The 13181-nt window shown below is 39.8% G+C and overlaps 1 protein-coding gene and 1 long non-coding RNA gene across 7 annotated transcripts in view; one reads left to right on the top strand and one right to left on the bottom strand.

Moving 5' to 3' along the window:
* LOC130282352 (uncharacterized) overlaps positions 1–5928 on the top strand; it is a 34330-nt gene extending 28402 nt beyond the window's left edge. The window contains exons 3-4 of the long non-coding RNA XR_008846353.1: positions 1733–1832; positions 4822–5928. This is a non-coding gene — a long non-coding RNA (uncharacterized LOC130282352). The remainder of the gene's footprint in view (positions 1–1732; positions 1833–4821) is intronic.
* The window catches only part of PALD1 (phosphatase domain containing paladin 1), a 323546-nt gene that overhangs the window by 166793 nt on the left and 143572 nt on the right, over positions 1–13181 (bottom strand). The window lies entirely within an intron of this gene.

Here is a 13181-nt window from a genome sequence, read left to right as displayed (position 1 = left end):
TCCATTCAGGTCTATGGGACGGGGCGTGACAACTATTATTAGGGGGACAGACAGGGCAATCTGTCACAAAGACGGGATAGTTGAACAGTGTGTTGTCTTCCTGGCGCTCGAGTTCTGCACATCGCGGATCGGGTTTACAGGTTGCTGGGTGGGGCTGGAGAAGACCCAGAAGTCATGGTACATATTGGCACCAATGAAAAATTAAGAGGTAGGTGGAGTGTCCTTTAAAATTATTTTAGGGACTTAGGCTGCAAGCTTTAGGCAAGGACCTCCAAGGTAATATTTTCTGAAATATTACCTGTATCACGAGCCACACCAGAGAGGCAGCGGGAGATTAGGAAGGTAAACAAGTGGCTCAGAAGCTGGTGTAGGAAGGAGGGGTTTGGGTTTATGGAGAACTGGGCCCACTTCTCTGTCAGATACCGTCTCTACCGTAGGGATGGGCTGCATCTCAATGGGGAGGGTGCAGCTGTGCTTGGGGAGAAGATGGCTAGAAGGGTGGAGTGTTTAAACTAGGAACTGGAGGGGAGGGAACCTATAACAGAGAGGGAAGATAGTGTAGATAGAGAGGAAGAACTTATTAATGTACCTGGGGGTGGAGCGGAGAGAGGAGTTAGAACAGTTAATAGGGATAGGCTTCATAGTAAAAAAAATTACATAACAGAGACTTAGTTGGATGATAGCTATGACTGGGCAGTCAACGTACATGGTTATAGCCTATTCAGGAAGGATGGGACAAAACGGAAAGGGGGAGGCGTTTGTATTTATGTGAACTCCAGTCTGAAGGCTGCACTGCGGGCGGATATTTGGGAGGGGAAAGATAATGTGGAGTCACTATGGGTAGAATTATATTGAGATAAAAATAAATTTGAAAAAGGGGTTTGCTATAAGTCAACAAATATAATGAAAGAGCCAGAAGATCAATTACTGAGGCAAATAAACAAAGCAGCAAATCAAAATGAAAGTTAAATTCTCACTGTAAGAGGTATTAAGGGGGCAATAAATGACAAAAATAAAGCATTTAAACTACTAAAACAGGACAGCAGTGAAGAAGCTTTAAAAAGCTATAGAGAAAAATGTAGAATATGAAAAAAACAGCCGGAAAAGAAGAGACAGAAAGACTCATTGCCGAAGAGAGTAAAACTAACCCCAAAATGTTATTTAACTATATAAATACCAAAAAAAGGTTAAAAATGAAAGTGTAGGCCCTTTAAAAAATGATTAAGAAATTATAGACGGGGATCAGGAAAAAGCTAAATATATTAAATACATTCTTCTCCACTGTATTCATAGAGGAAAATGAAATGCCAGGTAAAATACAGCAAGATAAGGTAAACTCCCCAGTACAGGTCACCTGTCTAACCCACGAAGAAGTACAATGCCGCCTACAAAAAAATCTAAATAGACAAATCACTAGATCCAGATGGCATTCACCCCCGTGTTCTAAAGGAATTAAGTAATGTAATAGACAGACCCCTATTTTTAATATTCAAGGAATGTATAGCGACAGTCTTTTCCCTAGGACTGGCGCATAACAAATGTGTTTTTTTAAAAAGGTGTCAAAAGGTGACCCTGGGAATTATAGGCCTGTTAGTTTAACCTCCGTTGTATGTAAATTGTTTGAGGGTTTTCTAATAAATGCTATTTTGGAGTATCTAGATAAAAATAAATGTATGACCCCATATCAGCATGGCTTTATGAGGGATCAATCTTGTCAAACTAACCTTTTCAGCTTTTACGAGGAGGTGAGCTCCAGACTGGACCAGGGGGAAATTGCTGGATGTCGTATATCTTGATTTTTCCAAAGCATTTGATACGGTGCCACATTAAAGGTTAGTGTATAAAATGAGAAGGATGGGGCTGGGGGAGAATGTGTATAAGTGGGTTAGTAACTGGCTCAGAGGCTGGTTATTAATAATACTTGTTCTGGTTGGGTGACTGTTACTAGTGGGGTACCACAGGGGGTCAGTCTTGGGTCCTATTCTATTTAATATATTCAATAATGACCTTGTAGAGGGGTTGAATAGTAAAGTAGCAATCTTTGCAGATGATGCTAAACTCTAAAGCGATAAATACAATACAGGACAGTGCACTGTTACAAAAGAATCTGGATAGGTTGGAGGTTTGGGCTGGGAAGTGGCAGATGAGGTTCAACACTGATAAATGTAAGGTAATGCACACGGGGAGGAAAAATACAGGCTGGTATTATGTATTAAATGGGAGCATACTTCGGATGACTGACATGGAAAAGGACTTGGGAGTCTTAGTTAACAGTAAATTTAGCTGTAGTGACCAGTGTCGGGCAGCTGCTGCCAAGGCAAATAAAATCATGGGGTGCATCAAAAGGGGCATAGATGCCCACAACAAGGAAATATTTCTACTGCTGTACAAATCACTAGTCAGACCACACATAGAATACTGTGTACAGTGTACAGTACTGGGCACCAGTGTACAAGATAGATATAGTGGAGCTGGGGAGGATTCAAAGACGGGCAACCAGAGTAATACGGGGAATAGGAGAATTACAGTACCCAAAAAGATTATCAGAATTGGGGTTATTTAGTTTAGAAAAAAAGAAGGCTTAGGGGCGACCTAATAACTATGTATAAATATATCAGGGGCAGTACAGAGATCTCTCCCATGATTTATTTATACCCAGGACTGTATCTATAACAAGGGGGCATCCTCTACGTTTAGAGGAAAGAAGGTTTCTACACCAGCACAGACTGGAAGAGCAATGAGACTGTGGAATTCTCTCCCGGAGGAGTTCATGGTGAGCTTGGTAAAATAATTCAAAAGGGGCCTGGATACACTTTTTGGAGATTATTAACATTACAGGTTATGGATACTAGATTTATAGGGACAGAACGTTGATCCAGGGATTTATTCTAATTGCCATATCTTGAGTCGGGAAATAATTTTTACCACTAGTGAGAGGGTTTTTTCGCCTTCCTCTGGATCAACTCCGTAGGGACTCACTAGGGTTATAGGTTGAACTTGATGGACTATGGTCTTTTTTCAACCTTATGAACTATGTATAAAGCCAGAATACCCTTTAAAGCTTTCTAGTGTCAAAAGCCAGAAATGTCCTAAAAATTTTCCCATGTAAAATAGACAGGCAATATTCTAGTAACAATAAAATTACTTTAAAGCTAAACTGTTGCCAAAAATATGCGTGTAAAGCTCCACACACAGTGCACTAGGTCTTCACAAGCATATTCTAGGCATCCATTATAAATAGATTAGGCTTTTTTATACTTACAAAAAACAGCTTCATAATTTTTCAAGAAGTCGGTTAACAGTCAGAGATGGGGCTCGGTGTCCACTTAAACTACACCACGTAAGCCACTCCCTGTCTCTGACTGTTGGTTTGACTCCCAAAGGAATTATAAAGCTGTTTTTTGTAAGTATAAAGCAGCCTGCTTGATCTATAACGATGTCCCTAGAACATGCTAGTGAACACCTAGTGCACTGTGTGTACAGCTTTAAAAGCATATTCTTGACAACAGTTTTGCTTTAAATTGGTTGTTGGTTTAGATGGTTGGTTAATTTTTTTAATACCCAAATATAGAGTTCTCAGTAAAGAGAAGGGGGCCCCCTCTACATTCAGAATTTAATGCAATAGTTAGAATGAAGATAAGCAACAAAAGATAGAAAAGATAGTCTCTTGCTCTGGAGGACCCAGCATGTCCAAACATGGAAGCCTGATGATTTCAATTTAAATTGTGTAATAAATACTTCAATTTCTCAGCCCGTTACGTTATGACAAATTCCATATTCTAATAGAAAAGTTCAACATTTTCTAAAAACACTGTTACCATGTTACAGTAGGACTGTCCTTTCATAATAATTTCCATAACTAACCACTGATACCGGTTAGTTTTAGCAATCTGTGGGGGTATTAGCAACCAAACCCCCAGTGATCAAAATTTCCAAAATGTTGCTATTACAAATTTTCTTTAAAGCAATAGGTGCCCATAAAAAAAAAATAAAAAAAAAAGGGAAGCAGGACAGATTAGTCAAGTACTGGTGTTCATCAATATCACAGCTTGTTCCTAATGACTGTATTTTTGTTGTGTCCACACGAGGATGTCATTTGTCAGGTATTTCCTGCCCATGCTATCAATGTGCAGCACACTTGTAGACTGGTATTGAGAGTAATTGTGTTACATTGTCCTGTACTGCCAGTCTCTATCATGCGAGGAAGTCCCCTTTCCATAAATAAGTTATCTTTGGGATTTCCTCTAGCCATCATAGAAACTATTTCACAAATGAATGTTGACAACTTACACAACTGGTTTTACTGCTGTGCCCATAAAGAAAGTGGTATCCTCATAGCATAGCATAGTATGGCATAGCTCTCAAGTAAAAAAAAATAAAAATACAAAAACCAAATAGTAATTTTCCTATTGTAAAATATAAAAACATTTAAAATGTCTCTCCATCTTAAACGTTATAGAATGTTATTAATAACACACACGCACATACAAATGCCTCCTGACAGATCACTGACTTAAAGTGGCGTTCATCTAGTTTTCATCAGGATACTGGTATCTTTGACAGCAAGAATTGTGGCAGACTATTATATAAAAGAAAAAGGAACCTGATAGAGATACAAAAAAATTTGTAAAAATAGCAAACATCTTTTATTTACACAAGAGACAAAGGATCTGCATGTTTGTAAATAAAAAATATCGATAGAAATTAATAACTTCATAAAGTTTTATCACCCTAGAGGGCAACAGACACCGCCAGAACACAAGTTATGTCCTTTGTCATCTTACACATTATAAAATGCGACATTTTTATCTGTGCTTTTAGACAAGAGCCAGTATTTCACATTGAAGAACAGAACTTTGTAATGCCAAGGCTTGGATCTCCACGGACACAAACCTAGTTCTCACCAGAGGCCGCACCATAATAGGCAGCATTTATGTTATCTGAAGGAAGCTTTAAAGAGCTCTGAATCCCCGGAGACAAAAGCAGCTAATGTCAAACACGGACTTTTATTTTCTAATTCGTATGATCAATGCTGCTTTAAAAAGCAGACTGTATATTATAAATAAATGTGTGTTCTTTCCATCCTAAGAAAGATTTGTCTTTACAGCCGTGCAACGCCAAACAAAGCCCAGTTGTAGAAGATTTACTCTGACCACTATTTGAGAATCTCTCCCTATAAGAACCATACATCATTTACAAGTGCTCCATGATGTAGTAGAGGTAACTATTTTAGATGGGTCCTGCTAAATTAATGATAGCAGGGCACTCACCAAAGAACATTGTGCAATGTGAGACACAACAGATGTAGATCACATGGGGGTTATACTCCTGGACTATCTTGGCTGCATCTTGCTCCACTTCTCTAAAGGAGGAAGTTCATGCAGACCACAATCTAATTTCTTATCAACATTCAGTCACGTTGGGACTGAAGAGGCAAAAACTGGCATCAGATCACATATAAAAAAAAAAATTAAAAAAGGAGTACTTTATTTGTCCATATACAACACATTTTGAAGTAGGTCCAATTTCTTGCTGAAGACACCCATGTTGTACATGAAAAAGGTAATCTTTTAGGTGGTCTGATGCCAATTTAGGTAGCTTTAGTCTTGATGTGTCAATGCATTTACACCCGAGGATAAGGTGAGGAGCTAATAATTCACTTATGTGACCATAATTATGTGGAGTCCCGGTACCGTATTGCATCCAGTACCTAGTGTAGAGGTCCCCAAAGTCAGAGTAACTACGTTCAGGTAGGGTTCCTCAGGTGGGACAGCCCCTAGTCGTCTCTCCTTAAGTTTAACTTGTATATTAATAAATGTATATATTAGTAATTCTATCTATATTATATAGGAATGTATAGTACTTACCTTGTTCGGCGTCGCAGGACCTTCGGTCATGTGGCCAAGCTAGTAACCTCTATGGTATGTTGCAGGACCTCAGGAGGTCCTTGGGTCACGTGTTACCCAGCATTCTCTGTAATGGTGATTGACATCTGTATGGACCAATTAGCGTTAGTCCAGCCCCTGTCCATATAAGGGAGCTGCGTCCAATTATCGCTCTCTTGGGTTGCTGCCCTCATGGATGCCGGACTAACAGGAAGGTGTGGTACGCAACTGCAAGGCCATGCACCTATATCAGCCAACTTGGGTGGGGCTTGTAGCCTGTCTCTCCCTCCTCCCATTGTATGTGTGCTCAGTCACACTGGAGGGAACTGGGAGCAGGCTGCATGTCGGCCTAGTGCTGCTGTAATTGCCCACTGGCCCCTGGTTTTTGTTTATTACGCACAGGTAGGTTAGCGTTAGGTCCCGTGCCATTTGAGAAACCTTGGCGTTGGTGTGCAGGCTCTGGTGTGTCCTTCATATAAGGATACACTGGCGAATGTCTCAATTTTAACGTCAGTGTTGAGGGATAGCCAATGTCATTGTATACATCTACCACAGTAGTGCACCTAAATATCTGTATTGTACAATCCATTATTACTATCTACTTAAACTCAGTATCATCTACCTCCCTATTGTTCCTGGGAAGGGCGGCGGTAGGAAAAGCTTTAGTGAGGAGCCCTCACCCTGGCGTCACAAATAGCAAGGGTTAACAAACACCCTTTATTACCTGCACAGCTATACTTCCCATACCCTACACCCCCCCAGGCTACCACAATTATATGCTTTGAACTTGAGATATTTTACTAAAAACTTATCTCCTATGGCATTGAATGACCATGAGCAACATAGATTTAGTCCACTGGGATTGACCAGATGTGGAATTTTTCTGGATGCAATCCTGTAACATAATTGACTAGCATACCAATGTTGGTTATTTTTCAAATTGGGCGCACAATGAGGCGTGTTGTCCAAACATTTTCCTTTTTTTTAATTTTGGTTAATCAAATCCACAAGATGTTATTACAAATTATTTTTGAATGGAAAATAAACTGTTTACTAATCCAACCAATGCAGAACAGGTGCAGAGAATGCAGGGATTCAGTCCAATGAAAAATAAACAAGTTGTGTTGGCTAACCAAACCAGTGGATTGAGCATTATTCTAATAATTCTCTGTACAATGACATGAGGACAGCTGCACTTATTCATTACACACAATTTATAATTAATGACTGACAAAAGGATGGGAGAACTAAAAGCAGAACTGCAATACTAAAGCTCCAGAGACCCTTACAGGCATTTATCCACAGAGGTCACAGAAGACTGGCGTTCCTTTCTTGTATTCAACAGGTCTTATTATGGCTATAGGACCTAACACAGTGTGGTGGTTCTGCAGTCACCAGAAACGGTCTACTCTCCAACTGAAACCGTAGAATTAAAACAACATTCAATACTACCCCTTCACTAACCAATAAAGCAAGAGGGGATTTGTGGTATATAAAATACAAATGTTAGATATAAAATTCTCATCTTACCAATGGTCAATTCATTATGGAAATTTTAAGAATAAATATACCGTAAAATACAGTCAAAAGCATACAACAAGTCTATTGTTGAACAGCTTTGCAGACATTCCATCAAATTCCTAAATAGTTTGAAGTTCAAAAAAATTTGTCAATAGATCTCGATGGCAGTAAAAGAAGAATTATTAAAGATCACATATCACAGTGTTGACAATAGAAAAATATCCATATTACCCCCTTCCCACCAGAATTTGTAGCCAAAACACGGATTGCAACTAACAGAAAAACAATAATAAAAAGACTTGCTGTTTTGGACCCACCCTGTTTTTTGCTACAAATACTTAAAGTATAGCTCTCACCATCCTTTTTTTTTTCCTGTCCCTGCCTATTGCCCATCTATCCCTAACCCCCTTACTGCCTTTATTTTATTTTTTTTACTATATTAAAAATGGCTTTTTGTCTGCCTGGTAGTGTGCTCACTACCAGGCCGACTTCCCAAGCAGGCACAACGTCCCTGATGCCAGCTGGGGCCGACATTTCCGCCCTTAGTTCACCTATACAGTGTGTCTCCAGCTGTTTCACCACTACAACTCCCAGCTTGCCCCGACATCTATTGGCTGTCAGGGCATGCTGGGAGTTGTAATGGGAAAACAACTGGAGGCACACTGATGAAAACAGCTGCAGCACATCCCGCACATCCCACTCCCCCGAATCCCCGCCACGCAACCCGTTGTTTCACCACTACAACTCCCAGCTTGCCCTGACATCTATTGGCTGTCAGGGCATGCTGAGAGTTGTAGTGGGTAAACAACTGGAGGCATGCTGTGGGGAAAACAGCTGCCGCACATCCCGCTCCCTTGAACCCTGCAACGCAACCTGCTGCCACGCAATCTGCTTTCCACCCCGAAAAAGAATAAAGTTAATAAAGTGCAGGGCAGTCCTACCTCACACAAGGAGCCTGGGCCGGCGTGCGAGGCCAGGGAGCCTGTGCGCATCCTTTAAGTTCAAAGCGCTCACCCCCGCCTGTCTGACAGGCAGGGAGTGAGCACAGGCTCAATGAATTAGGACCAATGCCTGACCGGCATCGGTCCGAATTCATGCGTGACGCCAGGCTGCAGCCGGCCACTAGGAGGGAGATCCCTAGTGGCCGTTTTTCAAATGGAAATTCAACAATTTTAAATGAAAAAATAAAAATAATGTATATTAGAGATATGTTGTAGTACACAAGTACTACAACATATCAAAAACATACCGAACACAAAATAAAAATAGTGACACTTTGTGGAGATAATACACACAAAAAAATATATATTTATATTTTTTTTATTCAAATAAAATTCTCAAAAAAAAAAAAAACATTCTAAAATCATAGTCTGGACAACCCTATGTTAATAAAGCTGTTCAATATGAACATAAGACAGGTACATTTTAAGTCTCGCTGCAGGGTAAGGGTTGACACTGTAAGGGAAAGGGTTGACAGGTTCACACGGTAGGAAAATATGCAGAACGTTTGCTCGGAAAACAGGTGGACATTCGGCACATTTGACCATTCCGGCTGGCACAAGGACAGCTCAGAAATGCCCCGTCTTATAGATGGCAATGCATTTCCAAGTGAAATCCGCAGAAACTGGGACTCTCCTGAAGCAGGATGTCTGTGTGGAATATTCCGATTTCACCATTTGAACATACACTTAACCCCTAATGGACTCAGACCATTTTGGCCTTAATTTTATGTTTTCGTTTTTTCCTCCTCCCCTTCAAAAAAATCTTAACTCTTACATTTTCATCTACAGACTAGTATAAGTGCTTGTTTTTTGCGTGACCAGTTGTCCGTTGTATTGCCATCACTCACTCTACCATAAAATGTATGGCACAACCAAAAAAATTCTATGTGTGGGGTAATTAAAAAGAAAACAGCAATTTAGCAAATTTTGGAAGGTTTTGTTTTCACGCCGTACAATTTACGGTAGAAATGACATGTGTTCTTTATTGTTTGGGTCAATACGATTAAAATGATACCCATGATAACATATTTTCTATTACTGTTGTGCTTAAAAAGAAAAAAAGAATAAAAAAAAAAAAATCGCAAACTTTTTTACCAAATTGGTACGTTTAAAGGGATTATCCAGGGGAAAAAATTTTTTTTTTATATATCAACTGGCTCCAGAAGGTTAAACAGATTTGTAAACTACTTCTATAACAAAATCTTAATCCTTTCTGTACTTATGAGCTGCTGAAGTTGAGTTATTCTTTTCTGTCTAAACCTCTTCTACTCTGTGTAGTTACTGAGACAAGCAGAGATGTCAGCAGAGTGCACTGTTGCCAGACAGAAAAGAATAACTCAACTTCAGCAGCTGATTATTATTGAAAGATTTTTTTATAGAAGTCATTTACAAATCTGTGTAACTTTCTGGAGCCAGTTGAAAAAAAAAAAAAGAAAAAAAATTATATTATATATATATATATATATATATATATTATTTTTTTTTTTTTTTTTTCCTGGAATACCCCTTTAAAATCCCTTTATAGGGCCTATAACTTTTTATTTTTCCATATAAGCTGCGGTATGAGGGCTCATTTTTTTGCGCCGTGATCTGTACTTTTTTTGGGGAATAAAATGTTATAAAAAAGCAGCAATTTTGGCTTTTTTTTTACGTTCACCGTACAGTATCATTATTATATTTTAATAGTTTGGATATTTACACAAGCGTCGATACCAAATATGTTTATAAAAAAAAAATTGTAAACACTTTTTGGGGGTGAAATGGGGGAAAATGGGACAATTTACATTTTTATTGGAGCGTGGAGGGGATTTTTCAAATTAAAAAAAAAACTTTTTTTACTTTTAATGTTACACTTTAATAGTCCCAATAGGGGACTATTTATAGCAATAATTTGATTGCCAATACTGTTCAGTGCTATGCATAGGGTATAGCACTGATCAGTGTTATTGGTCATCTGGTCTGCTCGATCTAAGACCAGAGCAGAAGACCCGTGTGGAAAGCAGCGGAGGCAGGTGAGGGGACCTCCGTCTGCCGTTCTGGATCATCGGATTTCCGCAGCAGAGCTGCGGGCGACCTGATCATACATTTTAGTGACCGCAGCACTGCAGATGCTATGATCTGTATTGATCACGGCATCTGAGGGGTTAATGGCGGATATCCGCGTGATCGCGGATGTCGGCCATTACCAGCGGGTCCCTCCCTGGCTGCTATCAGCAGCTGGGACCTGCCGAGCATGAGCCAAGTATTGCTCCGATGCTCGGGGTCATGTATAGGACGTAAATGTACATCCTGGTGAGTTAAGTACCACCGCACCAGTACGTACATTTATGTCCTGCGTCGTTAAGGGGTTAAAGTGGTTATCTATGATCAGGAAAAGTACTACCTTTCTTTGCTCCACAGTACTTCACTTCCTATCCACTCGGCATGGTCTCAGAAAGATAAGATCCAAGATGTGGGGGGGTGGATTGGGTATTCTAGGACCATGTTAACGCATGCAGGTAAAATCATACCTGCATTGGCCACGCCATGTTGCCACATCATTGGCAACATCATGAGGCCACCGGCCACCACATGATGGGGGACTGACATCAGACACCCTTTAAATGACCAGATTTGGGATTTTAGGGCTATGGAGATTGGTTAGCCAAACTTCTGACTCTTATTTTTCCTAACTCCAACTCACACGCCAACAAGTTCATAAATGGCTCATGTATAACAATTAGTAACAGAATCCAATTCAAAAATTATATATTCCAATATAACATTTTATGGGTTTCATTTTTAAGCCACAGTTACAGTCAGTACGTTTCTACAGACTCCAAGTGTATGGTGTGAATCTACGAAGGACTTCCCTCTCTAAAGGAACTGTGATGTTTGCAAACAAGTGTATGGGGAATTGGATGAAGTGTCCTTGGTGAAAAAAACTGATGCTAAAAAGGGCGGGGCATTTATAATTTGCTATAGGGACCCTTTGCGCTATGTATGTCACTAGTCACAATCTTATTCAAGTTGGCTTTTTAGGAAATGTAGCTTCAAGCAGCTATACATTTTATCCTGCAGATGTTTTAGAATACTTCTTAATGTCTTCCACATGTTCTAAAAATGCTTTACATCACAACTATCCATTAAACAAGATGATAAGGGTTAATGTGAATGCCTGCACAATCATGTCATGTTGAATTACTATTAGACCATGACGAGGGGTAAAAGGACCACAAATGTTTGTGTGCGCAAACAATAGATAAATTTACCCTCACAGCACCCATCATCATGGACTCCAAGACATAGAAACTGCTTTTTTAGGACCTGGAGTTGATAAAGACGTATCCTGAGTTATAGTAAATGACATAATGCAGCATTTAAAAGGACACTTGCATCTGGGAGCAAGAAAACAATGAAAAGTAAAAAACTGGTTACATAATGAAAAGCTCTATTCATAACATTTAGAACATAGAAATCCTTCTGAAAAGCCCGGAGGCACCGAAGATCTTCATACCCAAAAGTGCATTCATAATATTTTTTCATTTTGATAATGGACCCGGAGAGAATGCATCGACTTATCATACAATGCAATCTGATATGAATGACATCCGGTAAAAGGAAAGGATTTAAAGGTTTTATGCCATATACTATAATTTATTATTAAAGGTAATCCAAGCAGAAACACTGGGCCCCAATTTATCCCTGCAACAGAATAAAGAGCATTTCACTTAAAATGAGAAAAAAACATCTCAACATGCCTTGTATCCACTTACACCAGAAACATTCCCGTCAGTCTGTCCCCAAAATAAATCAAAAGATAATATGCAAAAGGTGTAAGATGAAGTTTCCGGGCACCTATGCTAAATCTAAGACAGGCTCCTTAAAAAAGGGGTACTCCGGTGGAAGAAAAAAAAAATAAAAAAAAATAAATAAATAAATCAACTGGTGCCAGAAAGTTAAACACATTTGTAAATTACTTTTATTAAAAAAAACTTAATCCTTCCAGTACTTATTAGCATCTGTACACTACAGAGGAAATTATTTTCGAATTTCTGTTCTGTCACGAACACCGTGCTCTCTGCTGACACCTCTGTCCATTTTAGGAAATGTCCAGAGCAGCATATGTTTGCTATGGGGATTTTCTCCTACTCTGGACAGTTCCTGAAATGGACAGAGGTGTCAGCAGAGAGCACTGTGTTCGTGACAGAAAAGAAATCCAAAAAGAAAAGAATTTCCTCTGTAGTATACAGACGCTAATAAGTACTGGAAGGATTAAGATTTTTTAATAGAAGTAATTTACAAATCTGTTTAACATTCTGGCATCAGTGGATTTAAAAAAATAAAATAAAAAGTTTTCCATCGGAGTACCCCTAGACATCTTATCCCCTATGCAAAGCATAGGGGATAAGATGTCTGATTGCGGGTGCAGCGCTGGAGGCTCTTGACATCAAGGCCGCGCCCCCAGCTTGTGATGTCACGGCCACACCCCCTCAATGAAAGTATATGGGAGGCCATCACGCCCCCTTCCCTAGACTTGCATTGAGGGCCATGGTCATGACGTCACAAGCAGGGTATGACTGTGACATCACGATCCTCCGCCCCACATCGCCAGTCATCTGGCACGGGGCGAAGTTCGCTCCGTGCACCTGAAGTCTGGGGTGCCACAGCAGAGATTGCGGCTGTCCCAAGCGGCGGAACCCCCGCAATCAGACATCGTATCCCCTATCCTTTGGATATGTGATAAGATGTCTAGGGGCGGAGTACCCCTTTAATGCATGTTAGGCTGTAGGCA

The sequence above is a fragment of the Hyla sarda genome, chromosome 7, assembly GCF_029499605.1.
Source record: "Hyla sarda isolate aHylSar1 chromosome 7, aHylSar1.hap1, whole genome shotgun sequence".
NCBI lineage: Eukaryota > Metazoa > Chordata > Amphibia > Anura > Hylidae > Hyla > Hyla sarda.
Note: the sequence above shows the minus strand (reverse complement) of the source record. Positions and strands in the feature narration are given on the sequence as shown.